At 34.1% G+C, this 27,632-nt stretch overlaps 1 long non-coding RNA gene across 1 annotated transcript; it reads right to left on the bottom strand.

Annotated features, from left to right (window-relative positions):
• Positions 1-2,764: 2,764 nt before the first annotated feature.
• LOC132060659 (uncharacterized) lies at positions 2,765-4,275 on the bottom strand. Its single transcript, XR_009415976.1, has 3 exons — positions 4,080-4,275; positions 3,574-3,702; positions 2,765-3,018 (listed from the first exon to the last, which is right to left on the bottom strand). It is a non-coding gene; the product is annotated as an uncharacterized LOC132060659 (long non-coding RNA).
• Positions 4,276-27,632: the final 23,357 nt, after the last annotated feature.

The raw sequence follows: 27,632 nt of genomic DNA, 5'->3' as shown, positions 1-27,632 counted from the left end.
TATATCTTTTGTTCTCTTTTTTATTATTTATAATATGAATAAACTTTTTGTTAGTTAATTGTTATAAACTCAAGAACATTGCATAGATTAAGAATATCATAGTGTAGAGATAAAACGATACCTATATAGTCTTCTTGTTTATCAGTCTTGTCCATCAATGCGAAAACACATTCCAAAATTATGAAACATTTGGTTACATCGTCGTCTTGTTTATCAATCTTGTTCATCATGAGAAAACGCACTTCGGAATTATGAAACATAGTCACGCCTTCTTCTCATTGCTCCTCATACAATACCCTGGAGGTCGAATGAGGGGTTGCCTAGGATTGAGGAGATGAGAGGGACTTCGCCATATATTTATAGGCATCACGCCTTGATCTAATGGATTTCTGTAACAGACTTTATTAGATCTCCAACAGGGTCTACACTACTGCTAGCCCACATTGATACATAAAGTAAATTCAATTCCAGCAACTAATCTAATAGATAAGCGGCCCAAATCATGTCCATCAACTATATTTATTTTGCCTACTTTATAAACCACAATAATCAAGTTAATATTGGTCCACATTTAATAAAATTCAACATTTTCCCACTTGGACAATATTAACTTAATCTTGAACTTGTTTCAAAAAGTTTAAAAAAAAAAAAAAAACACTTTATGAAACGACTCTCGGACTAAATGAATAGTAGCCACAAACACATAGTAGTAGAACATCACTTCAAATATGGTCCAGTCAAACAAATCTATCAATGTTGAGATGCAACAATACTTGCATCAATCAATAACACAAGACCTACCCACAATCACAAGCACTAGAGTTTTATCAAATAACCAACAGTATCGTCAACATGCATTCCAAAACAAGTTATTTCCTTGTCGGTCCCCAATAATTTTTCATAACATGTTTGTTTCAAATCAACATGTTCACCATCATAAAATCTATAGTTTGGCTTTCTGTAACAACATGCGGCAAACAGATCAACATGTACACCACTAGAAATTCGTAATTTCTTAAGCTCAATATGTGGAACGGATTATAATGTGCAACAATTAAGGAAATCCACAAGGCATAGATAATATGTCGTGTATGCCTTTATAAAGATCCAAAAGTAATAGTAACATGATCTTGTCAACATGAGCTATACTAACCACATAAGATAACAAGTCTTGAGATCATGAGCTGTTATACATATCTATCCGTACAAATATAATGAATTTGATGATCCTCATTATCATTAGGAAATTTAATGATGCCAATCAAATAGGTTCGACAAATCACTTAACAAAAGCTAATATTAAATAGAAGACTTCTACTAAGAAAGTGTGACACAACTAGTCATACCCAAATTTCAATATGGGTTTAAATACCTGATACATAAGAAACATTTAGTTTATTATATCACTATCACTTTCTAGATTTTTGACTAATTGTATCATGTCTCATACGTGAATTAAGTTGTACATAATTTTTTTTTTTTTTTTTCAATCTGTCCCTCTGTGCTCATTGAGCATGGACCTGCATATATTTATTGAAACTTCATACAAAAGAGAGGAGTTAAGGTTTCCCCATACTCCTTTTCCTACGGAAGGTGGAACAGCCTCCAACCTATCCATGGTAGTAGGTTAGCAATTAAGTTCACAAAAATAGGTCAACTAATGTAATTGTATATAATTAATTGTGTCATACTCAATATGAAGAGATATAAATATTTAGACCAAAAAAAGAAAAAAAGAGATAAATATATTAGTCACATGCCATAAGTTTCAATGTCAAGAGATGCAAATACTAGTCAAATTTAAATTTCCAAGGAAAGTTTAACTATCTTTTCTAGATTTAAATTTCCAAAATCCCATTAGTATTAGGTAGGACTGTTGGTACAATTTGAAAGAGACAAACGAATTGGAGGAAAGAGAAAATTAGAAAGATTGGAAGGGATAATTTTATCAAAGTTGGAGCCTCTCAAAGTCCAAGATTTATTTTTCTAAGAGCTGTCCTAAAAGTGTTTCAGATCACTGTGCCATTACTTTTAGCATGAAAATTGGTGATAACTTTGGTAAATATTTAGGTTTTCCTATTCTTAAACATAATCCAAAAGCCCGGGATTATCAATTTATTCTGGATAATATGAGAACTAGACTTGCAACCTGGATGACTAATTTTCTGAATATTGCAGGAAGAGTCACTCTCGCTAAGTCCACTCTGAATACAATTCCTAATCACCTTATGCAGTATACCTTATTGCCTGATAAGATCCTCAAGGAAATTGACAGAATTCAAAGGAATTTTATTTGGGGAACCAACAATGATTCATTTTCTTAACTGGAAGACTCTTGCACAAGATAAAGAAAAGGGTGGTCTAGGCATAAGGCATGCTAAGGAAAAGAATCTTGCTTGCTTAACCAGCCTCACTTGGAGGATGCTAAACCAACCGCAGGCTCCCTGGGCCAAAGTGCTCTCTTACCCTAATAAAAAGAGAAGAAGTAGAGCTTCTGGACACTCCTTTATATGGAAACATCTCCTCAAAGGTTGGGAATTTTGTAATAAAGGAATCCTCTGGCCCTTTAATCCCAATCTACTGCTAATATCTGGCTTTCCAGATGGATCCCTAACATGAGAATGCATTCAAGGACGCCTACATAAGAATGATTATCTCATTAGATTTAATGATCTCTGGGAAAACTACATCAAGTCCATAAAAAGTACCCCATACATATCCCAAAGCACAAAATTCAAGCACAAATCTAATCTCAAAATCAATCTACACTGCAAAATCGGGAGGCTCTCTTCATCTGTTTATTGCAGTCAGTACAATATAGGTGTAGCCTCTTGGACAAATGAAAAAGAATATGATTACTAAAGCTGTCATTTTGACTATAATGCCCCTGTTGTTCAAGCGTCTTTACAGGAACTTCATCTGGGTATACGTTTAATTCGGTCTTATCATGTACTTGTAATAAATCCAGGAGAGCACTCCTTGCCTGCAGCTTGTTTTAGGTTCAGCTGAATGAGTTACCTGAGCGTCAAATCAACTATAGGATTAGTTCTAATGAAATCTAACAGCTAGTAGCATAGTCTAAAGTGAGCGGATGCAGTACCAAACGAGGCTCTCTTTGAGCTGGAACTACTCAATATTTTGCAGATTCTCCTCTTAAAAGAATTAAACTGGAACAAAAAGCAAGAGAAATTTCGCAAAAACAACTCAACTTCTTTGCCTTTTCTTAGCCAGTTTCTCCATGATTCTGTTTTTATCGGTGAAACTACTTGCAAACATCTGGACTGTGACCATCATTTCAGTTTGAATTTGAGGCTGCAGTATGACAGTGCTATGAACAAACAAAAGAGGAAAGAAGAGGAAAAAATAGATGTTTTAAATGTGAATTGAATTAAGAGAAAGAAATGAATAAAGATAAAAGAAAATGCCTTTCATGCAACTATTCCACTCTCGTGCCTTGTTGCTACATCACAGCCCTACTACAGAGTCAAACTTTTGGACACCATAACTTACCTGAGAAATGCATTGATGCTTAAGAAACATAACCAAAAGAAGAAGGAAAAGAAGGAATGATACCTCACTAATATTTATAGAACAGCTGAAGCTTGAAACTATTTCAAGAAATCGATCTGTTTCACCACAAAATCATCAGCAGAATAATAGTCAGCTATGAGCCGGTACATGTATGAAGCATTATGTCCACCCCTGAAACAGCACAAGAGAATTAAGCCCAGAGTTTTAAAATAAAAAGGGGGAAAAACAAAAACATAATAAAAGATCATGTAGTCAAATTACAGCGAACCAATATTGCAAACACTGCCCTATGATTCTGTAATGCCAAAACGGGAACATGTTAAAATATAAGAAAATAAAATATTTCACACACTTATTAGTTTGTACTGTCAACATTGATCAGACGGATCTCCCAGGGATATTTCTTCTTGCTTTTAAGTAGATTGAGTTGTAAATTTATCTCATGCATATTAAGGTCGGGTTACATAACTATCAATTAGCATTGACCAAGGAGTAACATTACATGAAGAAATACATTCTCAAAAATACTAACAGTAAGGGGAACTTACGTGTCTGTTATAAACAAACTAACAAGATTTGGTGGCACGTAATCAAATGCGGGATTTACAACATGAAGTAGAGGGGAACCAGAGCTGCTCCCAAAATCGAGGCAATCTGAGAATTCTCCAAAATCCAGTAGCTCAGCTGGTGACTTCAATTCATTTAGCAAGACTTCTGGATTGTGCGGATAAAAAGGACATAACTGTTGCACAAACAAGTCGTTACACAAATGATTCTCAGTTGCAGCAGATGTAGTAAGAAAAGATATTTGATATGAGAAAAATAGTTCACCAATTTTTATGGTTTTTCCTTCAATCAACTACAAGAATGCCAAGAAATTCTAAGTGGTATTTTAAAATAACCCATGTCCTACAATGGTAGTGACTTGTTTAGCTGCCTTCTTCATTCTTCATGCACTCAGGTTCCATACTATGGTATGCAATTTTCTCCAAATCTAAATACCATAGTACGATGAAAATCTACGATATATTTCTTTCGAGATGGAAGTTTTATGGTTCTTAGTACTTTGCAAGGTTTCAGTTAGCATTGGTAAAATTTATGGCTCTTTGTGGTAGTTGAATACAGAACCAGTTTTCTTTCCCCATAAAATTTCATGTTTCTGGCTCCATTAAACTTATTAATCGCGACATGACTTGTGCGATATATGCAATACCTTTCTGGAGTGGACTATCATAATCCCACCATCGAACAATACCCTAGAGCAATGTAACTTCAACCACTAGCGCAACATAGCCATTGCTGGCCTACCTTGAAATACATAGAAGAGTTCTTTAGGCATCACTGTTAATCGGGCTATCGGCTAGAGATTAATACTGGCATGACTCAAAGATTAAATGTGTTTGTGTGTGTTTGTTGTGATTCTAAGATAGTGAGGGCTGAGGAGCCAAGATGTGGCATGATAGTACTGTAGTTGTCAGCTTCAGTAGTGATACTTGGTAGTGGAGAAGACAGAGTGGCAAGAATGATACAGTTTATATACATATGCTGGAATTATATATACACTTTCTATACAAGAATGATACAGTTTATATACACTTTCTATACAAGAATGATACAGTTTATATATTGTATATGTATGATACATTGTCTAGACGTATGATACACTTTCTATACAAGAATGATACATTTTATACATAAATTATACAACAATGATACATTTTCTATACTTATGTTGGAATATGTATAATATGTGAATCATTAGTGTATAATCAATGTATAACTAATGTATAATATATGTATGATTAGTGAGTATACGTTGATGATACATTTATTATACACAAATTACACAACAATGATACAAACCTATGATATACTTTTTATAGATATACGGTAGGGATACATATTCTATACGACAATGATACTTTTTTATACTTGTGATACATTTTCTATACATAGTTGATTTTTAGTGGCGACTAAAGGCGCCACAAATAGTCTTTTTTTTTGCAACGAACCTTAGTGACAACTTTTTTTTTTTTTTTTTTTTTTTACAAAATGAGTCGCCACAAAAGGTCTTTTTTTTTTTTTTTTTGTAGTAAATTGGCTCGGCGGGCTACAAAATGGGTTTGGAGAAACTTGGGCCATCCGGTGGGATTAGTTTGGGCTGGATGGCCATTTATGTCCTTGTCTCCTTTTTAAAATTCTTTCAAGTTAATAAAAATCACCCATCAAGATGATTTTCTTGAAAGAATAAAAAGAAAGAGATGATGCGTTAAATACCTACTATATATAACACATAACACACCCTGTTATATATACCTCCTATATATAAATACCAAAAAGTGGGGGCCCCATATTTGTGGGTCCTAAGGCAAAGGCCTCAGCTGCCTTACTATCAAGCCGCCTCTGGGTAAGACGGGCTGAAGATGTGAGGTCGCATGCCACGTGGTATTTATCTTATCAAAATGTTAGTGCTACATGGGACTGGGTATCCACCTTAGACCGCTCTAACGACGGAGGAGTATATCTAAACCACTTGAATAATATCGGAAATATTTTTGTACGAATAGTATAACGAAGGGTAAAACATCCTTTTCGTACTCGTATAAGAATACATTTAGCCTTTCCCCTTCATACATATATTAACACCCCATCATAATCAACAAATGAATAATATGCTCGTTATGTGTTCTTCAACATTGAATATATGCATCGACTATCATGCTACTTAACATTTTCAAATTATATCTTTAAACAAACTACAAGGATTAACAATATAAAAGCTTACAAATTAGGAAATGCGATTTCTTTACTCTACCCCAAATCTGTCCCTTTCTAAAAAAAACAATAATCTTGTTTAATTAATTTGAAATTTTCATCTTTATGTAGCTCTCTAAGCGTACAATATATATATGTATATACATATATATATATATATATATATATATATATATATATATATATATATATATATATATGTATATACATATATATATTTAAAACAATTGATGGAGGATGGTAGAATTATATTCAACAAGGTCAAATTTGTCTACTCGTGGTACAAATGGTGAAGCAACTTGCTTCAGAAACGGAAAATGACTACTTGGACATATGTAAAAAGTCATTACTTGAGTACAAGTTTTCCTTTTCAGCTATAGAGGATTTAAATTAATATCTTAATTTAGAAATTTCCTATATTTTGTTTAAATTCTTCTTTTTATTTTTATATTTTATATCTCCTCATTGGGAGTTCAAAGTTTTATAAGTAATTTTATGAAATGGCCAGTGTCAGTTTTATGACCTCAAAGAGCATGCCTAGACAAAATGGTTTGGTACTTGTCCAATGAATAACTTATAATGACATGCTAATTAAGATGTACTTATGTTAATGCATGATATATAATTAATCATTGCTAGAATAGTCCAAAATATAATCCACGTTACTGAAAAAGAACAAAGGAGGGTTGGGCTCTAATTATATTCTTTACTTGATTGATTCCTCGACATCTGGTGTTGGAAAAGGCAATATTTTGTCCTTTCTAAGGTATTCTTATCAGAATTAAATGTATCATGAAATTAATTTCTAGTACTAGTAATTTTTTCTTGGAGCTTTGCGAAAATCACAACTTTTAGTACTCCCCCTACAGACAACGAGTTTAATACTCCATGTGAACTTATTTGATTGGAGAAACTTTTTTAAAAGCTTTTTGAAGATTATCGTATTGAACATGCTATAATATTTGCGTGTTTATCATATTTTGAAATTTGTTCTTAATTAAATATATCATAACATTTATATGGCTATAATTTCCGTAAGGATAAAATGAAAAGATTTAATTAATAGATTTTCATAGTTGAAAGGATCTTTTTTTTTTTTTAAATGAATTAAAAAAATAATTCACATAAATCGAAACAGAGAGAGAAAATTCATTAATTTGATAAGATGAATGATTATTCATTATTAAAGTTAAAAAAGACGTATGGCAGGAGGTATGAACCGATTGTATCACATTGCTAAATGTTATAATTAATGACGAAATCAAAGTTTAGCCATTACACTATATATGTTGCCATTTCTCCTTTCAAAGAAATTCAAATTTTGGAAGGATTAAGGACAAGCAAATGATAATAAGTTAGAACGATGTAATTAAGTACTTCGAAAAGGGAGTAAAAAGAAGTCCTCCGAGGACTTGTTTTTTCTCTGTTTATTTTATGTTTTTAATATCGAAAATCTCATAGTCGACTGATTTAAATTCATTAAATGGTCTCAAGTATAAGATGCCTAAGCCAAAAAAAGAAAAAAGGTGGGGGTTTTCGTTCAGGTTCACTTTCGTAGGCTTGCTTCAGAGCCAACAAAACTTTTGTCCAAGTATATATCATTTTTGTAATACATTTTACAGTTTGAAAATCAAATTGAAGACATTGAGTAATGTTCTTTTGCATTGAAATTAAAACTTGTTCTATGCATTTTATGACTCAATGTTAATGGCCTGCAGTCAATTAAAAACTAGTCCATTACTATAAAAACCAATTAATCAAGAAAAAATGTCATTGGCTATAGATAAGTCAAAACTAAAGAAAGCTAATGCACTAATTCGGATATAATTCAAGCACCTTTTGTTGACCAATAGCTAAAATTCTAATGTAAGGAGCCTCGACTATCCTCTCATGACAAAATGTTAGACCAATTTCAAGACTAACAATTGAACCCTGACAATAGAATTGATTAGGAAAAAGAAAACTCAACGATCAAGCATTTTCGAGTTTTGCCTACACAACAGATGAATAGGTATGAATAATCGTAAAATTCGGAAAATATGTATTCGTTGTGTTTAGATGAAGTCATTGAGCCTTAGCTTTGTTTTTACAAATGTAAAAGAAAAGGACAGAAAAAGGATAAGATTTTTTTCTTCAAAACAATAAATACAGTCTAATGTCTTTTTTTTTTTTTCCCATCGAGTATGTTCTAATGTCCTACTCACCATATATCATCTGTGGACCTCTGGCCGGCAAACCTAATTAATTTTGTCCTTTTATTTGTAGACTTTACGGGTGACTCCTCATAATAAGACAAAAACCACCTTTTGGATTTTTTCTTCATTTGGTGTCATTTTCCGATGGAAGTAATTTAATGCGTTGTTGAAAATTAAATAACCTGACGTGAGTTCTAAGAAGGGTAATTGGTGAACCATTCAATAATTACTTGTGAGGGTCACATCTAACGTACGTTTAAACTTTTTCGATTTAAATAAAAGAAAAGATTTGTTGATTAGCAAGAACATACAACATATTCAATTACTAATGGAGACTATATTCTAATGTATAACCAGTCATTTTCAGCAAATGTGCATTTCTTTGACCCAAAATAATTAATGAAATGAAAAAAGATCGTTTAATATTCAAGTCGGAAAGAGTACTTATAGCTTTAGTCATTAAGTAGATAAGTAGTAAAATAATCTCACAGTATAGTATATCATGTCACTTAGGAAAGTCTTATTTTGGAGTTTCTAGAGTTAAGAATTAGAGTGGACACCTATTATTTGTTTGTGTGTGTTTAGGGTTTTGTGAGGGTGGGGGTGGGATGGGGCGTCGGGGGTGCGCGGAGGTGTGGATTACCTCGCTTGGTAAATTAGACCTATCAAATCATCTCAAAATTAAACCACTTTCTTTTAAAATTATTTTCTAGCTAGTTTTTTTTAGTTTCTCATTTGGTGTTCGATATTCATATATATATTTGGGTTCCGGACTAATCCGGATTCGCGTCGTAAAAAATGCATTTAAGGGGGAAGCGCCCCCTAATCATGATATTTTCCGTACAATAGGGTTCAAACCCGAAATCTCTGATTAAGGACGGTGAAATATTCCTATTCATCACATCACAAAATATCCCTTCAACCACAACCATTGTTAGTTATTTTTTAGCTAGTTGCAACTTGCAACGACCATTATATTGGGGGTCTAATATCACTACAAAAAAAGCCTCCATTTGCGGGGGTTAAATTCACACATTGCGGCGGTTGTTAACCCCCGCTATCCGCTGTAGCAGCGGTCCACAAAACCCCCCCAATTCTTGTCGCCGCAAACATTTTGCGGAGCTTGTTTTACGGCCGATCACAACACAATTGCGGCGGTTGTGTGATGTATTTAGCGGCGGTTCGACCTCATGCAATTGCTATTTAATTTTTTTATTAAAAAATGTTGGGGGTTAAAACCCCCACAATCCATTTATTTAGCGGGGTTACAACCTCCGAAAGCTTGAATACATTTGACCGACTAGCCATTGTTAGCTATGCTATTCGATACCTTTTTTTGGGACAATTATTACTCCAAACTGATTGAGAATATATTAATGTAATGAAGCATCAATTTATTATTCAAATTGTTTACTAAAATCAAGTAACATCAATGTATTATTAAGCCATATTGACATTAACATAAAGCAAGTATTATCATTAGTCTCAAACCTAATATTAAACACATTCACTCCAAAATCAGTATCCTTATTAGTCTCAAAACTAACATTAAACACATCCACTCAAACCACTAATCATAAAGGATGTTTGTTACGTCCATTCAATCAACTACCATACTTAATTGTCTAATACAATTTCACGGAACTTCATTGGTTGCCATTACGATTCTTGCCACCAAATGATCTTCTAACGTCCGTGGTGAAACGTGTCCACTAGCTGCATCACTTGGCTACAAAAAAGAATTTAAAATAAAATAAAATTAATCAAAAGGACCAAATTGAACTTTTAAATTATGGGACGGAATACATGTGGCACAGACAGACAAAAGCACATCAACATGAATTCATTCAAGGACAGTTAACTCAGGTCACTTGCTTGTAGACAAATATTTTAGCATTTGGAGACTGTGGCAGGATATAGCAAATCAGGCTTTCAGTTGTGCAAGTTAACTTAATAACAAAAGGGGGATGGGGTAAGCATGAGGGCGGGCCAGTTGTGCCATAGTAGGTATTCAAATATTATAGGCAGTTCTGGATAGAACTATCTTGTACCAAACATATAGCACACCTCAAAAATCACACTATAACTCAATATACTCATGTGTTTCATACATTCCATTACATAACTGGGATTAAACATCTATGAAAAAACTCCCTACTCACACATTCTTTAAATACATCAATCATGCTCATTTAAAAAGAACATATTCCAGTGAACAGTACACTTAGACCTTTATTCAAATAGAGACATTTGCATCCACATAGCAAGATTGACTAAAAAATCTCAAACCAAACCAACAAACATAGTAGAATCACTTAGATGTCTAAGCTTAGAGGGATTAAAAAGTGGTTAACGGTCTCCATGAAAACTAAACATGAAAAGAGAAGAGAACTCATTTTGCACTAGACTATCTAACTAAAATCTAAATACTAAATCTGAAACCCAGAAAAAAAGTACCAGTTTTCTTCCACAATACTCAAGTCTGTTATGTAGTTATACATAGGTCTCCATTCTTGAAGTTATGCAATTGTATGTATGAGAAAAGCTAAATTTATATAATGCTTGCCTACTCCTTTTTCCCCTACCTTTTGGTCCCAGTTTCCACTGTGATCATCATGCTAATACTGATACTTGACAACTTGCAGAAATTTAGTTGGCAACAACTTTACCATAGAACAATCAGAAAGCAGGTACATAGAAGGAACTACTATGTTTCTTATATTCTGATGCATGTATTTTCATAATTCACAGACTTAGATTCCCTAGGTCTCCATTCTTGAAGAATGACAATAAAAATAGAGCATAACTACTTACATTCTCATCATCTTAACGAAAAAAAGTACATAGAAGGAACTACTCTAGGTTCCAACAAGTCTACAATGAAGGGATTATAGTTTGAGATTAATTTAGGATGTGAGTAAGTTACATTTCAAAGTTAACAATCTTACCGTTGAAGGAGGAGTAGTAGAAACAAAGATCGACAAATTCTTGTGTATTCTCCCTTCTTTCCTTATCATATACATCTTGAAAGCTCATCATTTCGGTGTGAGCATTCATCGTAAAATTGAGGTTGTCTTGGCTTTTGTTGTGAGCACTCGACATCCGATTGTCTTCTCTTGCCATTGAGAAGAACATGAACCATTGTTGTAACTCAAGCATTCAAATCACTATAACGGGGTCTTGTTTGTTTAAATGCTCTACTTGGGACGGCTCCTAATCCCAAGCATCTTACCCGTCCTAATGCTCTTTTCTAGTACTTTTCCGACGGCATCATTTGGCGAAATCTCGGACTCATCTGGTGCTTGAGTCATGGCTTGCTCAATTTTTTCCTAAACACAGCACACATGATTAATTCAAGTACCAGTTGACAAGATAAAAATAAATTAAAGCAGATTTTTTAGACTCCCTGGCCTTGTTTTTCCAAACCTTCTTATTGCATCATAATTCCTCACTTCTACTTGATCAAAAAAAAAAAAAATTCCTCACTTCTACTCACTGCTTTGCCAACCATTTTCCCTATCTTAACATTTACCCTAATGATGGTTGCAAGCATTTTGGTATGAGCTTACTGCATTTTCTCATTTTAACACTCAACTAAAGTTTGGAACCATTCTGGTTAAAACCAAGAACAGACAGTTTTCCAAACTCTAATATCATTAAGGTCCTTGTAAATGTATTCATTTTTGGATAAGGTCCTCATAAATGTACTCATATTGTCAAGAATCATGTCAAACTACATCTACATAGATTACGGTAAGAACTATCCACTTGGAAGATGATTTGAAGAAATTCTATCGAATCCACAATTACATAAAAACTTACACATATCTCTTTTGCTTTGCCTCATTAACATATGATCCATCTTCATTCCTATGAGTAGCAAGATAAAGTTACCTCATCCAGGATTTTGTCCGCTATTAGCCATCTATAAATAGAAAAATCAAAGCCACAATAACTAACTAACTAGGAACAGATTCTAGTTTCACTCAAGTAATCCAAAATGAAGCAACAACATTCACCATTTCAGCCACTTCTTTCGGAATTGGGTTTGGAGCCACCGATGTGTGAAATGGTTTGTGTCTTCCGAATTTCAAAGATTTCTTTTGCACATTTCCTTACAAAAAGATACTCAAAAGTTAAGATATAAAAACAAATAGCCATATAATTACACATACCAATTGAAGCATTTAAATAAATACCCTTGTTTTTTCTTTAAGGCGGTAATCAACATAAGAAATCCATTGATCCCGTGGAATCCCATACGGAACTTTATTAATTGCCTCGGCTTTTATCTCGATCTCTCCGCTCTTAAGTGGGTCATCAATTGCATTAAACAACTTTAGCCTTCTTGCACCCCACTTACACATCGAACTATATGCATCGAACTATATGCATATCGACAATATCCCAGCAACAAAAGAAGCAATTTCTTCAAAACATACGAAAATGACAACACAAAATCGGTGAAAACACAAAATCGAGAATCGATGAAGAAAAAACACGAATATGCGAAAAAATCCACATGCAAGATGAAATAAAGCTAAATTACAATTTGTAGAGCAAAATCAAAGAATAAGGAAGAAGAATACCTTAGATCAGTAGAAACTTGAAGAACTTAGCGATTTTCAACATTTATTTTAGATTTACAACTTTTGATTTTTGAAGAACTCATCGATTTGGGGAAATTTTAGAGAGAGAGAGTGAGTGAGTGTGTGGAAATTTGAGAGAGAGAGAGAGTGAGTATACAACGGCTGGATATGTTTTTGTTAATCAACTAGCTATGTGTGTTAGTTGTGAGTATATTCGAGGAAAGAAATAAAAAACACGAGGGAAAGTAAATATTTGTGGTGCCTCTTTTTTTTTTAACAAATATAGCGGAGGTTTTAACCCCGCAAATCCAAAGAAAATTAACGGGGCCTACGTTAACCTCCACAATTAATATAATTTTGCGGAGGTTATAATGAAGAGTTGAATATAACCTACAGAATTTCATGCGAAAGAACAGTTTAGTAACCTAATTTATGGATATAGCATAAACAGAACAATATTTGTGCTTGTGTATAAATTATCATGTATTAGTCGAGACAGAATTGCACATCAGAAACCCAATACAAACAAGCTTGCTGTTTGGTTTGAAGCGATTAATGAAACAAAAAGCTGATAACTGAGAAGTAGGAAGTATACAACAAACAAGTAGTAGAGGCAGAATTTAAACTAGTCATCATCTTTTGGTTGACCAGAGATTAGAACTAGTCATCATCTTTTCCATTTTATACATCAGGATGTAAATTATACAAGCATACGTGAGATAGAAGGTATCAAGCTCATCATGAGTTGTCTAGCCAAAATTTGCTGCTTTACTTCATAAATAAAATTTTACAAACTAGTCCAGTTAATTCCATTGTCTAATAACACAACTATCTAAGTAGATTCACACACAAATCTAAACTAAATTTCCAATTTCTCCATAGATAAACACAACTACCTAAGTCATAATAAGCTAGAATTTGAAATCTAACTCGATTCACACAAATACCTAATTTTTTTCGAAGCTACAATTCGACTATGAAATCTAACATTTCGCCGAATATTATTTCAATGATTGATGCAAAAGCACAAAATCAGTGATAAGCGAAATGTGTTCATCAAATACGAAGAAATGCATATGAAAAAAGAGATTATACTACAGTGTTTGCTAAACACAAAGCATAAGAAATTAATTTAACACAAATAGCAAGAACATTACATAAAAATAAGGCAAATAATTGTATAAACTGAAACGCATTGCGTTTTAGCAAATAATTATATCGAAATTAAGAACATCGAAATGAAAAAAGAGAGTAATATAGAAAAAACCTAAAAGAACATTACTTACAAATCAAATAATGATATTCATGTTAATTTCACATAATGTTTATCACCACCGTTCATTCATGTTAATTTCGGTAGAATCGAAAAAAAAAACACAACTATGAAATGCATTAAATCAAAATTTGAAGAAAGAAGAATACTACGTGCATAAGACAGTTATCAACGATTTGCTACATTGTATAAGCTTACAATCATTTTTGCTAAAATCAATCCGTAAGATTGGGGAATTTTAGAGAGAGAGAGAGAGAGAGAGAGATTGGGAGAATTTTAGAGAGAGAGAGTGAGAAAAAGTTTTAGAGAAAGTAAATGAATTTTAGAGAGAGAGAGAGCAGAAATTAAGTTTTTTAAAATATTTGAGGGAAATAATTAAAAAGCGGAAGCTCAATATTTGGGGCGCCTCTTTTTTAAGGTCTGCGTAGTTTTAACCCCCGCAAATTCAATGGAAATTAGCGGGCCCTACACTAACCTCCACAATTAATAAAATTTTGTGGAGGTTATAATAACCCCCGCAATTAAACCTCCACAAATTTAGCATTTTTTTGTAGTGTATTCCTTTCTTATAAGCTGAGCAAATAAGACAAAAACTACCTTTTGGAATCCTTGCCCATTAGGTTGTGTCCTTTTCTTAACATCTATTAATTTAGTATATATCCATTTGGTGCATGATGATTTCATGAGTTGAACTATAGGAAGAGGAATGGAAAAGGCTGTGTTTTCTGCTTAAAAGCTCTCTTCATATTTGCTTCCATTGACTCATATATGGTGGTGGTTTGTTATATTATCCCAACTTTCAGACCAAATGCTGCATTTGAGGTTCATGTCATGATCACAACTTTGTTCGATTTAATTTTTACTTCTTATTATATTATCTCTTTCTATTTCCTCCTGATTTAACTGATATTAATTACCTTTCTAATTAGTTGCTTGAGAGTTTGGAAATCACTTCTTCCCACTATTTTTAACTTTGAATTTTCTTGGTTTTTATATTTCACCTTGCACCCTTTTATAGGCATTCATTCCTCCTAGAATAACTACGTACATTATATATATACATATATATATACATATATATATATATACATATATATATATATATATATATATACATATATATATATATATATATATAGATATATATATATATACATATATAGATATATATATATATACATATATAATATATATATATATATACATATATACATATATATATATATATACATATATACATATATATATATATATATATATATATATATATAAGGTTAAAATTATATTCTATGTATATTTATATAATAGATGATCGATGAATCTCTTTGACTTGTGTGATTACTTTATATACTTTGAATCCCCTTAGAAAAAGCCTAACTTGTCTCCGCCACTAATTACAACAAAGGTTGTTTTTACCAGTTATTTTCTAATGAAAGTTTGTTCTCATAATTTAGCCTATTGATTAAATCAATTAGTCCCTATGTTAAGGTTTGATAAGGAAGAAGAATACTTGATGAACTTACATGCTACTACTAATGGATATTTTTTCGGTAAAGAGAGGATTACTTAGAAGAACTCAACGATTTGCTACATTGTTAAAACTTACTAGGACTTACAATCCCATTTTTGTACATACCAAAATTCCTCGCGAATCTTCCTTGTCCTCGAGGAAGATTGGGGAGAGAGAGAGAGAGAGAGAGAGAGATTGGGTTAGGTCGAGAATGGGTGGGTGATTGATGTTTTCGATTTTTGTGAGAGAGAGAGTGGAAAAGTTTTAGAGATGGGAGTAAATGAATTTTTTCAAAACTCGAGAGAGAGAGAGTGGAGAAATGTTGCTTTAAGTTTTTTAAAATATTTGAGAAATAATTAAAAAACTTGCGAGGGAGCTTTAATTCTCTTATTTGAGGGCGCCTCTTTTTTTAAGGTAAGTGGATTGGGGGCGACCATAGAGTGCTTCATGTGGGGTAGTCTCGACCTAGGCCAGTGATATAATTCAGCCCATGATAATAGTGAAACCAATCGGTAGGAGCATCGAGCAATAAAGACCTAGGCATACTACACTCCTCCATTAATAGGGATCCCTAACTCACGATTTGTGGAGGTTAAAAATAATAACCCATATGATTAAACCTTTGGGTAATCCTTCCACAAATTTAGCATTTTTTTGTAGTGTATTCCTTTCTTATAAATGTCACGGCGTCTGAGCAAATAAAGACAAAAGCTACCTTTTGGAATCCTTCGCCATTAGGTTGTGTCCTTTTCTTAAACAACATATATTAATTCAGTATATATCCATTTGGGTGCATGATGATTTCATGAACAGTTGAACTGCAAAATTAGGAAGAGGAATGAAATGCTTTCTTTAGGCTGTGTTTTCTGCTTCGTGACCATCAAAAGCTTTCTCTTCATGTTTGCTTCCATTTACTCATATATGGTGGTGGATTTGTTATATTGGGTGGCAACTTTCAGACCAAAAGTGCTGCATTTGAAGGAATTCATGTCATGATCACAACTTTGTTCGATTTAATTTTTACTTCTTATTATATTATCTCTTTCTATTTCCTCCCGATTTAAGTTGCTTGATGGTAGCGAGGTTGATATTAATTACCTTTCTAATTAGTTGCTTGAGAGTTTGGAAATCACTTCTTCCCACTATTTTTAACTTTGAATTTTCTTGGTTAATACTTGTTTTTATAGTTTCACCCTAGCACCCTCTTTAATTTCTCCTTTTACAATTAATAAAGGCATGGGCGGAGCTTTGGTTCATTCGGATCTCCTTCACTGAATAACTACGTACATTATAAATATACATAGAATATAATTTTATATATATATATATATATATATATATATATAATCCTTTAGTTAAAATTATATTCATCAAGAAGGCCGAATTCCGGTATATTTATATAATAGATGATCGCATCACAATCTCTTTGACTTGTGTGATTACTTTATATAGTACTTTGAATCCATAGTTAGAAAAGCACTAACTTGTCTCAACATCACAAGCTAATTACAACAAAGGTTGTTTTAAAGCTTTGACACGTTTGCTTTTCTAATGAAAGTTTGTTCTCATAATTTAGCCTATTGATTTCGTCGATCCAATTAGTCCCTTATTACCAATTTTATCGATGATGCTTGGTCTACGAGGGCTTGTTTCTCACCGATAAACTTAGACCGTAAGCCTTGGTATAGCTCTTTCTCATGTCGAGATCTATTTGATGTTTTTGTTAAGGGGTTTTAGTACGTATTTTGTTTTCATTTTAATGTTTCATGAACTTGATGTGTATCCTATTAAAATAACCCTGGTCATTTTACCATGCAGAATAGTTTAATCTCAAAGAAAAGGCGATATTCAAATGGGTTTTTTTTTTTTATAGAGGAGTTTGGAATTTATAGTATAGTTCTTAAATCACTACCATCAAACCTTACCAACCGGATATTTGAAGAATTTTTGTGTCCTGACGATTTAACGTCCCGGGAGAACCTATGACGTGGGTGTGAAGTTTTTATTCATGAATTCAAAAGGGTCGAGGAGAATAATCCATTTTCTCCTCACTTATCGCCTCCCTCTAGGTTTTTTTTTTTTTTTTTTTTTGTTTCTAATATTTAAGATTTAAAAGATCCTATGTTAAGGTTTGATATGATAGCGATAAACCCAGGAAGATAAAAACTATTCTATGCTACCTGGATATTTTTTCATTGATCCATTTTACCATGCAGAATTTAGTACAAGACCAAAAGTAAAAGTAGTTGTCATAATAAAACTTGAACTTAAAACTTACTTTTTAGCCGGCATTTATTTTCTTCGTTCACGCTAATTGCAAACACCCATAACGGTGAATGCTAAAGATTGTACGGTAAAACTTACTAACACAATTTGCTAAGTCAAAAGATCCTCTAAGATTTATAGTGTTTCGCCCACTTACTATATAGTGTCTTATGCCATCCTCTTGTCCGCAAATGGGGTAAGGATTTATAGTGTTTAAAACTTCCTCCAAATAACCATCCCTGCTTATGCAAATGGGGTTTATCGCCTCCTCTAGGTTTTTTTTTTTTTTTTTTTTTTGTTCTAATATTTAAGATTTAAAAGACCTTAATGTCACGCCCTAAAACTAGCACCTGACGCTAACTGTATGTGTCTAATAAGCAATTTGACTAAGCTGGACATAAGTTATAACAGAATAAAAACTTACTAACACCGACTATGCTAAGTCATGATCCTCTAAGAATACTTACTATATAGTGTCTTCGGGGCATACCCCGGAATACTGAAATGTCTAAAATAACATACTTCCTCTGTCCAAATTTATGTGAAATAATTCAAAGTATGAGGGTCAAAATATTTAATTAAATTGTTGCTATAAAACTAAAAGAAAAGAACTACAAATCGACATAGCTAATGATTCAAAATATTTAAAAGAGTTCGAGAAAATTATAATAAATAGCTATTAATAGTAACACCTTCACATAAAATTGAATGGACGGAGAGATAAAAAATGAACTCCAATCGAATAAGATGGTGAAGGTAAGCTGAGCTAGAAACTGAACCTAACTGATCGCACCTGGAACATGGTGGGTGATGTCCAAAAAAATGGAAGCAGAATCTCGGGAGTTAAATATCACCGATAGGATACCAGTAAGTCACATTGGTTACTTTTTTAAAAAAGCGGAGCTAGACTTGTTGGGGGTAAGAATATAGGAGTAGTAAGTAAGGATACACATTAAGCATGGAAGTCATATAAAGTCCAGAGTTAGACATAAGTTGATAACTGAGGCTGCAGGTTGATAATTGAACTGAAAATTGAGTCTGAATTTGATAATTGAAATTGAAGTTGATAACTAAGTTATTTAAAAAAAAAAAAAATTGATTTTGTGAATAAAAGGGTTTTTCAGACTATGACCATGCTGTAATAATCCAACCCCTCTTTTTGAGTATTTATGTGTAATTGCATGTTTTGAGACTTCATATAGGTTCATATAATGTTTTTGGACTTGTTGGCATGTTAGGATTGGGACCCAAGGGGCTTGAGGGTGTTTCGGCAACATGGGTTGATGGCTGAAATTGCAGATTTTGTTGGTGTTGGTGCCTTCTTAGAGATCGCGAGCTAGGGCACTAGTGCGACCATGGAGGGTTTAGCCAGGTCAACCCCCGGTCAACCCTTCACTACAAGAAAGTATAGAAATTGCAACAAAAAATTTAATATTTGGCAACAACTTAGTTTTATTGTTGGCAAATGAACTTTTTTGTTGCCAAAAAATTTAATTTTGTTGCCATAGTATTGATTATTGTTGCAAAAAGTACCTTTGTGACAAAAAAAAGAAGTTGTTGTTGCGTCGTTGTAATAACAGATAGTTGGGAAAAGTTAAATGCAACAATTTTTTTTTTTGTTGTTGTCGAAAATCTTTTGCAACAATAATCAATCTATGTGACAAAAAAGATTTTGTTGTCACATATCTTTTTTCTTGTAGTGCTTCTTCGCAATCGCAGAGGTCCCTGCACTGATAACTTATTAGTTGATACAAGTTCTTGTCAGAATGATTGTGAGGCTGCTCTATTGTACAATCACCAGTCATGACATATTCTTTATAATGCAATGTTTAAATCAGTTCATCCACAGTTCCAAAAACTTCACATATTTATGTAATTGTTAGAGTAGTTAGATACATAAAAACACTTTTGGCATATCTGGCTGAACCGCAATTCTAATATCTTCAACAACCTCAATCTCTACACCAACACAGACACCATTGTTACTCACACCCTTGAGTTCCTCCACATTGCCTCACCCCACCCTATCCCAACCACCATCCAGCCCCCCCATCAATGGGCTACTCCTCCCATTCACTTATAAACACTGATGGCTCCCATGGTAACATAGAGCACATTGGTGGAGCAGGAGGTCTGATTAGAGACTCCTCAGGCCATCGGAGAGAAGGTTTTGCAAGGCGACTCATTGCACAATCAGCCCTGCATGCAGAAATGCAAGCATTACTCATTGGCTTGGAACTTGCTTTTACAAAGAATCTTTATCCACTTATAGTGGAAATGGATTATCAGGTATTAGTAGATCATTTTGCACACAACAGAACTATATGTGCTCACACCAATTTAATTTATTGCTTGATTGCAGCTTCCTACTAGCAGCAATGAACAACCCCCAGGTGCAGTACAGGAGCCGTGAAGCAAACAAGGTTGCGGACAAGCTTGCCAAGTTTGGGAGTTCTCTAGAAGTCCAAGTGATAGGAGAGGGAGAAACACTATTTTGGAATGCTCCTCCTACTTTTATCACTTCTTTATTACAGCAAGACTTATCAAAACATGCTTTAGGGACAGCACCGTTAAGGTCTTCCCCGTTTTGTAATGACTCTATGGGCTAATCTGCAAGGATTGACCCACTTATGATTTCTTTTATGCAATTCCGTCCTTTCAGCAAAAAAAAAAAAAAAACATAAAAGCAATATCCTGCACTGATAATGTTATTGTTGCTGATGGTACACCTACACTACATGCTTATTGTGATGCTGATTAAACTTCTGTTTCAAATTTCAATACGAGGAAGTCTGTTACAGGTTACTTGGTGAACTTTGGTAATTATCTCCTGGAAATTCAAGAACTAGTCCACCATATCCAGAAGTTCAGCAGAAGCTGAATACAAGAGCTTAGCTTCAACTATAGCTGAAATTGTTTGGCTTACTGGTCTCTTAAAAAAATTGGACATATTTTTTTCATTACCTGTCCCTTTATACTGTGATAGAAAGTCCGCAATTCAGATTGCTGTCAATCCATTTTTTCACGAGCATATAAAATATATTGATATTGATTGTCATTCATTAGGCAGAGGTCGAACAGTGTTTGGTTCAGACTCTGTACTTGGCATCTTCAACTCGACCAACATATATTCTCACCAAGGGCCTTAGTCGGATTCAACATTAATATTTAACTAACTATTGTACAACATATTTTGAGAAGGAATTGGCTGCTTGTACTTTTGTACCACAGCTACTATATGTTGTACAATATTTAGCTTAATTGGTTTGTTAATTACTATTTGATGACACATGTACTTTAACTGCCGTTAGATATATTCAATTTCAATGTAACAATTCATTTGATTCTTTCTATGAATATACAAGAAATTCCCAAAATCTAAGAATCTTTTCTTTGTTCTCTTGAGCTTGATCTCTCTGTATCAATAGAGATCACTCATTGTATGCCTTAATTCATGAAATTCCACAGCACTTTCTTTGACACTTATAGTGAAGGAAGCTAGCTCTACAACTTAGGATTGATAAGAGATATTTTGTGAAGAAACTCCATCTCCGTTAAATTTCTTGGAAACCTCGGTGAGTGACCAAAAGTGCACCTCTGAAAAATATTGTGGTCTATTAAATAGTATTAGTACTCCACGTGAAAAAAAGGATTATTTTGAGTCTTTACTCAAAGACTGGATTATTTTGGACTACTTCTCAAATATATTCTTCAAAAGTAGTTGCAATTAAAAGCACCAGCTCTATAGTCATCCGAAATTTCAAAATATGCTTGGTATATTCTCTACATATATACATGTAATTTGATGCTCATCACAAAAGTTATTTATCTGTTTGTTGGTTTGGAATGTTTTCTTGCTTTGTCCGATTCCTATATTCAAATTAATGAATTGGTAGGAAATTGATCCTAGAATGAGTTGTGACCTCAAATGAAAACACTAGGGGTCGTTTGGTAGGAGGGATAAGTTATCCCATGTAGATGAAATTGTGCGGGATAAGATGGGATAACTTATCCCACCTTCTATATGAGATTACTTATCCCACCTTTTATTCCATATAGATGGAATTGGGTGGTTTAACAAAGGAGCTCTCTCACCATTCAAACATGGGATAATTCCGGACTAATAATCCCATCCTATTTAAAATGACACCAATCTAGGATCTATCCATTTAAAAATGACAATAACCTAAGATTGATTCCTTGACGTGTGGCATCGGAGAAAGATAAAAGGACTTCATTTTGTCGTTTCCATTGTCTTGTTTGCATATACTTGCAAAAATATAAGATGAAATAAATCAATTTAATCTACTTCTTGTTCAAAAGTACAGTGATAGAATCAAAGGAGAAAATGAAAATAACGTACAATTATTAGCTATTATTGTACAACTAATGTCATCAATTTCCTCCACCAATCATAATTACCGTCAACCACCACCATACAAAGACTATTGCTGACACCACCATCTTGGCTGATTCCCGTTGGCCGCTAGCTAGCTTTTAAAGTGTAATTTGTCAAACACATAAATTATACTCCTACACCTCATATTATCTGTCCTTTTTTAATTTTCAACGCCCCTTAAGAAATATTAATTAAGAGAGCTATTTGACTAACTTTACCTTTATTTATGTCTAAATTATAGTTTCTCTCCATTAAATGTTTACTTCATTTATGTGTCATCTCCATGAATGACAAAATTCTATTAAAGGTAAAATGGGAAAAATAATTAATGTCTTGAACTTCTAAAACGACAAATAATTTGAGACAACTGTTTTTAATAACAATGTAATTTGAGACGGAGGGAGTACAACATGATGTAGATTACTATTTTCTTTGAGATTGTACGAGTATAATATTTATTATTAACTCTTTTTTTTTCATAAACCAATCACCCAGATTATCTTCTGAGGTGTTGGGGGGTTTGGCATGGACCCCTACGTTATTAATTAGATAACCAAAAGATTACAAAAAATCAAGGAGGAGGGCATAAACCTTACCTCTTCTATCCTAATACTAGGAAACTGTATTAAGACAGGGGCATGCATATTGTAGCCTACATACTATCAAGGTAAATTGACTTATTAGCAGCTGCAAAATAACATGATCGAGCACCAAAAGAAGGTTCCAACTCATCAAACTCCTTAAGCTTTTTGAAACCAACTCCACCTTCCTCTTGGTGTTGTCTTCCATCTGCTTAACTGTAACATCCTGTAAATCCGCGTTAGGTGTGAATGTGAAATAATTGGGGTTTAGATGTCATATTAGCTATATGGATCCCTTCGGGGTGGGCACAGGTGTTAAATGGTCTTTTCGGGGTCAAACGAGGTAAAAGAGGTTGGTTAGAAATTCTGAAATTCGTCTAAGTCTGAGACAGTTTTTAGTTATGTCCAATTTTAGGGTACTTTCGTTGGGAATTTGGGAAAACTCAAAACATAAAAGTTGTAGGTCTCTGAAATACCTTTCCAACCATATAAAGTGGGGCTCAAACGAAGCTAAGTACAGGGATTTATAATCGTTTTACTGACCAAATATCAATTGTCGGAAACACGTGTTGGGCGTGCGTCGCGGACCCAACGCGCAAAATACAGCTGCAGACAAAAACATGATCAGGTGTTGGAGCCGTGTCGCGTGGCCAACGCGGATCCATGATCAGGCATTGCAACCGCGACGCGGGCTCAACGCGGGGCGGGGAATATTTCCTGGTTCCGAATTTTCTTTAAGTCCTACTTTGTTGTGTTATTTCCCACTTCATTTCAAATCAATATTTCTGAGGAAAACAATCCTAGAAAAGTCTCTCTAACCCTAAGGTGAGTTCTCACTCAATCTTGATCATTCCCACACCATATTCATCCCCTCTTGATAGTAAATCATCTCTCTAAAACCCTAAGTTCTGAATTCTCCTAGTATTAATAAAGTAATGGGTTAGAATAGAAAGTTCTACAAGGTTGAAATCTGTTAGTAATTCATAAAGGGATTAAGAACCCATTTTAAAGGCTAGAAAAGCCCTAGTTTTTCGAACAAGGCTAGAAATCCCTATAATTGATTAAAGTTCTAATCTTTCTTATCTAAAACCATTTTAGTGTGATTTTTGAACCTCAGGAATTCCATTTGGTAGCTTTTTAGCGGGATTTGAGGTATGTCTCTTTTTGAACATACTCTTTTGACCGATTTTTATGAACTCTTTGGTTGTGGTTTGTGTGTGTGAGGGACAAGCCCACAGTAAACCTTGTTTGTACTATATTATATATATACGTATTCATGATTGTTTTTCCTCTCTAAGGGATGATTAAAAATTAATATTATAAGCTTTGGTATTGGAAATCGAATTACCCTTAAGGGATGTTTAAACTTGATATTTGGAAAGTTTGATTATCTCATGTGAACGCTCTTTAAATAGATTGTGTTGAAAGTGAAACTTGTTTAAAGAAGTGAGGCTGGTTTCTAAAACTGAGATGAATTGATGTACCCCTATAATGGGAAGATGAACATAACCCATGAGGAATAATTTGGCTATCATGATATGACTGGTGATTCGGCTTCTATGCCATGATTGATGGTTCGGCTAATATGCTATGATTTGTATCTTGTTTCTGTTTGGGCCTGTATGGGAAAGCTGTGCTAGTCCAGAGGACGATTAGCCGTTATGGATCCTAACGTATCGATACAATTATTGTTGTGTCAGTCCAGAGGACGATTGACCTCCGAGGCATGTAGCCCGGTGCATCTATTGTTGTGCTAGTCCAGAGGACGATTAGCCTTCGTGGTTTTCTAGCCCGGAGTATCGATTGATTGGTTCGCCTGTAGGTGGTTTGTTGATGATATTGTTCTCAGATTTGAAAAGACTCAAATGGTAATAAGTAGTATACTTAATCAAAAAAGATATACACTTGTCTTGCTAGTTTTATATTGATGATTGTGAGTTGCACGATTAATCTTGCCTTTGATTTGAAAATTTATCCTATTGGAACGTTTTGTTTTTCTTTCTAAACATTATTGTATTTTTTTGTTATATTACTCATTGTCCCGGAGACACTCACTGAGTACCCAGTACTCAGGCATACCATTGTTGTTTTTGATGGTGTGTTAGGTAACATTGAGGAGCAGGTTCGTGATACGCCTACGACTTAGGAGAACTTGCTGCTTCAAGACCATTCGGTGAGCCTACATGATTTCTTCGTGAGGCACAATTCTATCTTTACTTTTCGTATTTTAGTTTTTGGGTTGCATCCCGATGAGTTAGACATTTATTCATTATCTTAGAAGATCCATAGCTAGTTGACAGACTGTGGGTAGTGCGTTGGAGTCTCATATGACTCGTTGAGACGTTTTGCCACGTTTATTAACTGAGTATTTGATTTGACTTCCGCTGAATTATCTCTAAGAACGGTGATGCTTTCATTCAATTATAAATGACTTATTTCTTATTTGTTAAGATAGTTGCTTAACAGAAAATATTAGGTGTTCGTTGTTTACAATAAGGTGCTTCTGGTGTTGTTCATAGCATCGGATGCCTGTTACTTCCAGGGTCGGGTTTGGGTCGTGACATTAACAGTATCAAAGACATTGCCAATGGAGTCTCTAGACCATGAACTGAGCTTATGAGAAAGGGACTTGAGTTTTTGTTGAAAGATCCACATAGCATTTCCTTCATACTCATGGTCCCATGATTCCTCTACAATTGATTGGAAGCCTGGCTGTTGTGACCAAAAATTAAAGAATTTGAAATATTTGATAGGGTGATCATTGTTGTTGACACACCTCATGAGAAGAAAACTATGATCAGACCCATTCTTAGCTTTGTGATCCACTCTAGTGTTATGAAACATATCAGACCATTTGTCATTAATAAGGACCCTGTCAAGCCTTTTACTAACCCTGAACCTCATTCTTCTGCCATTACACCAAGTGAAAGTATTTTCTGGGTATCCAGCATCTACTAGATCACATTCTTCCAAACAATTAATGAAGTCAAGACTTCTACTCAAACTGTGAAGGATCCCCCTTTTTTTCTCCTCAAGAGCTAAGATGGAGTTGAAGTCTCCTAGAACAGTCCAAGGTCCATCCATTGTGTTATGAATTAACCTCAGATCATCCTATAACTTCCTTCTTCTTCTGGCTTTGGACTTAGCGTACACCACTGTGATGCAAAACTGATTAGTGGAATTGATTTTACAACATTTGAAAGACAATTGTTGCTTTTTGTTGGAGATCACATTACAAGTAATATTACTCCTCCAAAAGCACCAAATTTTACTGTTGACATTGGCAGCAACATGATCAAAACCAAAGTAAAGCCAGTACCGTTCTATTTGTGTAGCTGTCAAAAAAGGTTCTTGTAAAGTCACAAAATCAATTTTGTGCATTCTAGTTAACTTTAGAATTCTCTCAGATGCTTTTTTTTGAAATCATACCCCTAATATTCCATAGTATGAAGTTAATCATAAAAAATTATGGCTTATGTAGGAACCTTAAAATTGGATGCTTGAAGAAGTCTGATCAGACCCCCACTTTTGCTTTTTCTTGATGTTTCTTTGTCTTTTTGGAGATAAACCTTGTATGGAAACAACTTTGTTGATTTCTTTGGATACTGGGTCTTCTTCCTGCTGGCTGATAGGAGCAAAGGTTTTGATAAGACACTTTACCACTTCCTCATCAGAAGATTCACAGTCCACCTCTTCATCTGAAGAGTCTGAAACCCTGTCCTCTAGCTCATCTTCAGATGAATTTTCTTCCCCTACTTTCATAATATTATTGTTGTTGTACCCCTACTCTAAATCTGGACTATGTCTGTGATTGGTGTTATGATCCAACAACACTTCCACAGAGCCTAAGTCCACTATAAGCTGACCACTCATATCAGGTGCAATTTCATGTTCTGTGATAGTAAGGGGTCCTAAATTACTATGTTGATCCTCCTGTTGATTAGGATTTGCTTTGTCCTTGATATGATTTGCCTTTATTTTTTCCTTTTTTTTTTCTTGTTCTTGTTGCCTTTGCCTTTGTTAATAGTTTTCCCAGTTCTGGTTTTTCCTTTTCCTCCATGTTATTGTCTTTCTTGTTGCCCTTTCTATTCCTTCCTTCAGGAGTCTGCTTCAACCTTTGTTTAGACCATACCAGCTGTTTCAAGAAGTTACTGGCATGTGCTTATTTTATGTTGGCCTTGGGATTCTTATTAGCTCTTCTCTTATTGTTGTCCTCACCTTCTTGGTCATCATCTGAGTTGTTGTGAGTCTGAACTTGTTCTGGTGCTGCTCTAGTCTGATCTGCTTGATTCATGTTTGTTGAAGTGTCTTCATGTTCTTTAGTGTGATCTTTGCCCTTGTTCTCCTTGTTATTCTTATGCTGGACTTTGTTTTTTTGTTGTCTGTTTGTGTTGTTCCTTTTCTATTTATTCTTGACTTCTGTGAAACCATCACTGTCCTCTTGTTTCTTATTTTCCTCTTGATCACCATTTTGCTTGGCCTTGTTCCTGGTGTCTTATTTGTTGGTTTGCTGA

Source organism: Lycium ferocissimum, chromosome 6, assembly GCF_029784015.1.
Source record: "Lycium ferocissimum isolate CSIRO_LF1 chromosome 6, AGI_CSIRO_Lferr_CH_V1, whole genome shotgun sequence".
Taxonomy (NCBI): domain Eukaryota; kingdom Viridiplantae; phylum Streptophyta; class Magnoliopsida; order Solanales; family Solanaceae; genus Lycium; species Lycium ferocissimum.
Note: the sequence above shows the minus strand (reverse complement) of the source record. Positions and strands in the feature narration are given on the sequence as shown.